Raw genomic sequence first — 5000 nt, 5'->3', positions numbered from 1 at the left:
ATATATATATATATAGAATATATTATATATATATATATATATATATAATATATAATATATATATATTATATATAATATATATATATAATATACATACACAACATACATATATATACACATACAGCAATAAGAAAATGGAGGGGATCAAGAGGTGGTATTTATCAACTTTTAGACATTATGGGTATTCTACCAGCAGTATATTGGATGGATATTATCCCTTAGTTCGTTGGATTCACAACCTCTGTCTTGGAATTATATATATATATGCACATACATAGACACACACGACGGGCTTCTATCAGTTTCCTTTTATCAAATCCACTCACAAAGCTTTGGTCGGATCAAGTTTGGCCTGTAATCGCGCAGGTTCTTTAAGCAAGTTCTAACTTGTCTGAAGACTGCATCTTAAACAAAACTTGGTCGACGAAATTAATAATAACAACCCTTTCTACTATAGGCACAAGGCCTGAAATTTTGGTGTGAATGGACATCCATCTTCAAAGATTGAATGGCGCGCTAACGATTCTGCCAGTTCGCCATAATAATAATAATCCTTGCTATTAGGGGCACAAAGCCTGAAATTATTTTTATGGGGTGTGGTGGGGTGGGGGACAAGTCGATTACATCGACCACAGTGTTTCACAGGTACTTCATTTATCGACCCCGAATGGATGACCGTAGCAACGGAAAAAGTGCCGCCTAGCATTTTGCCCAGTGCACTAACAATTTTGCCAGGTTGACACCTTAATTATGATAATAAATTATTATTAGTATAATAACTACAACAACAACAACGACATACATTAAGGGCACCTGCATCTGTATACTCCGACCCCACGACTTTCTTTCTTCATAACTTCCTGAAAATGGTATTTTTAAAGGAAATTTTCTACAAATACGCTACAGAATGGTGTAGATTCCGATTATATTGGAATTTTTTGGGATCTTTTCGGTTTGAACGGCAGTTTTTAACATAATTTCTTGGTAACTAAAAAATTTTAAACTTCGTATACTGGTAGAATGTGTTTATAAAACATCCTTTTCTCTTGGCTTTATTGAGAAAATTCTATGGCTTGTAAGATATTTGTTTGTTTTTTTTCTTCAATTTCTGCAATTTCAATCAATCAATGACGTCTATTGAGGTAAACAACATTCTGTGCCGTATGAATATGTCCCTCGTTTAAGAAACAGATTGGGTTTATTTACATTTGTGAAGAAAAAAAAAAGATACCCTTCCCCCTAACCCTAACCCTAAAATAGATTGAAATGCAATAGATCGATACTAGGGTCATAATTATGGGTGACAGTTTCATATAACACCGCTAGAAAAAACTGCCGTTCAAACCGAAAAGATCCAATTTTTTTTTCCGTGGTGGGAGATAGGAGTTCCGAAAAATTCAAATAGTTTGCCTTTGTTTCCTTATAACTTTCTACGAATACGCTTCAGTTGATACAGATTCCGATTATATCGTAATTTGATATGGGGTAAAAAATTGGTGGGCTCGCAGACAGACATACTGACACAATATTCGTTGCGATATTAGTTTTACAAATTTTCCTTTTTTTCGGAAAGTCACTCCTAGTCGCAGTGTTTTTAGTTCCTTAACGGTGGCCAAGTGCTCGAGATAGAGACAGACACTCGAACGTCTGTGATGTGGTAGCTGTAGGGAGGCGGGATGCGTGGGGGCTATAGCAGTACTGAGTTTTATTTATCGACCTCGAAATGGCGGAAGGTAAAATAGTTAGTTCGATGGGATTCGAAACTGAAAGCCCAAGAACGAAAATCGGAACTCATTGTGTAAGGATAACGATTGTCAATCACCGCCTTTGTGTGTGTGATTTCTCTCTCTCACACATCTATCTATCTATCTATCTATCTTTGTCTATCTATCTATCTATCTTTGTCTGTCTATCTATCTATCTTTGTCTATCTATCTATCTATCTGTCTATCTATCTATCTATCTTTGTCTGTCTATCTATCTATCTATCTATCTATCTATCTATCTATCTATCTATCTTTGTCTGTCTATCTATCTATCTTTGTCTGTCTATCTATCTATCTATCTATCTATCTTTGTCTATCTATCTATCTATCTTTGTCTGTCTATCTATCTATCTATCTATCTTTGTCTATCTATCTATCTATCTATCTTTGTCTGTCTATCTATCTATCTTTGTCTGTCTATCTATCTATCTATCTATCTATCTATCTATCTATCTTTGTCTGTCTATCTATCTATCTGTCTATCTATCTATCTATCTTTGTCTGTCTATCTATCTGTCTATCTATCTATCTATCTATCTTTGTCTGTCTATCTATCTTTGTCAGTCTATCTATCTATCTATCTATCTATCTTGTCTGTCTATCTATCTATCTATCTTTGTCTGTCTGTCTATCTATCTATCTATCTATCTTTGTCTGTCTATCTATCTATCTATCTTTGTCTGTCTATCTATCTATCTATCTATCTATCTATCTATCTATCTATCTATCTATCTTTGTCTATCTATCTATATATCTATCTTGTCCCTACTGTATACAATGAGTATATGAATTTACATATACCCATTAAACGGATGTATATAAATAAACATAAAAATTATATTTGTATGTATGTGTGCGTGTTGTATAATTTGCATGTGTATACGTATGTTTATACATACACAATATAGTTATATATAATGTAAATATTCCTCTATGTATATGTATATATATATATATATATATTGTTATTGTGTATATATATATTATATACACATTGTTATTGTGTATATATAATATATTTATTTAAAATATACAATTACCGCTTGACAGTCGGTATTAGTTTGTTTACATCTACACGACGTGTATGTTCAGTAAATGAAACCGACAGAATAAATACTATACTAAAAGGAAATAAATTATACTAGTGTGGATTTTTGACTAAACCTTTGAAGATAAATTCATACACTATATTATATATAGTATATATCTATGTATGCTCGCACTCGTACACATATTTATAGACATATATTTACAGAATGTTGATTGGCCATAACTAATAACCTTCTGAATATACTGCTGCTCTAATGTTTTAGAATGTGCTTCTTTTTCGGATATATGAAGTATTGCCTATATATATATATATATATATATATATATATATATATATAATTTTATATAAATTATTTTAGCATTTTCTATCTTGACTTTTTTTCCATATATATATATATATTATATATATATATATATATATATATATATATATTATATATATATATATGTGGCTGAAATTGTTTCAGGCACTTTTTTAAAATTGTTTTTTTTTTTGTAGCTAACCTTAATTATTTTAATTAGTATTGTTAGTGCTGCTACACTGTAACATCTCTCTATTAATTGTTACTACACTCATTAATAGTTTGCGCCGTACTGTAGAAAATTAAGCTTCCGGCTAGTTGACCCCTTCGAGAAGATATATAGCCCACCCATATTATTTTTCACTACAAATAAATACCTTTGGAAAATCCGTGGTATTCAAATCCACCCAGTCCCCGTCGTCCACGAATTTTGGAACAGTCAAAATGCATTATTGACATTGTTACGGAGTGCCGTAAAATTATGTAGTGACGGGGGACAGACTTCCGGCAAAGCCGTGCTTGTGACCCGGGTTTCGATTCTCGGTTATACAATTTATACAGACTCGTTTATTTTCTTCGTTGCCGACGCGCTGCTCAGAAAAAAAAATATCCATGAACGTCACGACGTAACCGCGTCAGGCCCTCCTTTGGCTCATATCCCTGTCAAGCCTAAAATTCCCCAGTTTTTTCTTTTCCTGTTCAGATAAGAAGAAACCGTTGACAGGCGCCAGAGTACGGCGGTTAAGTTCTCAAAGCTCGCTTGCGTTCCCGACTAAACTCTTCCGATTTCAGCTGGAATTATAATACTTCCACTTCTGTCGTCGTTAATATCTAAAAAGCAAAAAGGCATGTAACGTAAGTATGTACGTTATAATTCCCCCACTTTTTCTTCCTTCCCCTCTGAAATAATTGTAATTTTCTTTTTCCATTGTGTGCTTAAATCACATTTATTATGAATGGCGGGCACTACGGTGTTTAAGGAGCCGCTGATGCAACCCGCTCCTATTGTCTATAGCACCTCTTTCCCGGCCAAAGACGTGTGATCAAAGGCCATCCATCCTATTTGCGGAATAGTGTATCTAGGACTACGTTATTCAATGCATCCATTTATTTCCTTATAACATGCTTGGTTTCTGATCTGATGGATATATGGCTGCTATTTCTAACAGGTCGACAGTCGTTTGTTATTGTTCAACCCGAAATCAGCTCGTAGGTAGATTAGTCGTATAACAAAAGGGTAAAAGCACTCCCAGCTTGTCCCTTTAACCGTGTCCCTTTATTTTCAGACGTTAGTGGATACTGTACTACGTTATCCAACTTGCCCTTCTCTTTTTTTTTGTGATTTGAAGATGATTTGGCTGCCATGTCTAGCAAGTTGCACAAAGTTTTCGTTTAAAAACAGTTTTATTTCGCGATAAGTCGCTAATCACTATTTAGCAAGTCATGGATGTCACATAACTGTATTCTCTTTCATCCACTTGAGATTTTAATTCAGAATATCACGATTATTGTTGGCACCAGAGAACGAAAGGGGGTAACCAACCTGTCTCGACGTTCAAATTTCGATTTCGGATGTGGGAGCCTTTACGCTGTAAGGTTGTTCAACTTGCTAGAAATGACAGCCAAATTCTCTCGAATCAAACCCTCTCTTTTTTTCCTTCTTAAAAAGGAACATCATAGTGGGTAATGTAGTCTGAATTATGGTCATGTCTGAATGAAAAATAGGATGGTCACGATTAAAATGCATTTAATCATTTAAATTTTTTCTTCAACCAGAACTGACAACTTGGGGGACTAAACCGCTAATGAGTTGATAATGTGAAAAAAACACAAACAAGCATCTTTCATCTTAAAGTATATTGGAGCAGTTTAGAGAAGAAGC

The 5000-nt window shown here is 34.0% G+C and overlaps 1 protein-coding gene across 3 annotated transcripts in view; it reads left to right on the top strand.

The window, feature by feature from the left end:
• Positions 1-5000, top strand: part of LOC115220889 (serine-rich adhesin for platelets-like) — a 65479-nt gene that overhangs the window by 9026 nt on the left and 51453 nt on the right. The window contains exon 1 of one of the 3 annotated variants that reach the window (XM_029791084.2): positions 3633-3973. The exons of the other annotated variants lie outside the window; for them this stretch is intronic. The gene's annotated coding sequence lies outside the window, so the exon portion shown is untranslated. Of the gene's footprint in view, positions 1-3632; positions 3974-5000 lie in introns of those variants that run through there. 3 annotated transcript variants of the gene reach the window in all.

This window comes from Octopus sinensis, linkage group LG17 (genome assembly GCF_006345805.1).
Source record: "Octopus sinensis linkage group LG17, ASM634580v1, whole genome shotgun sequence".
NCBI lineage: Eukaryota > Metazoa > Mollusca > Cephalopoda > Octopoda > Octopodidae > Octopus > Octopus sinensis.
The sequence above is the reverse complement of the archived record's forward strand: the minus strand, read 5'-3'. Positions and strand labels throughout refer to the sequence as shown.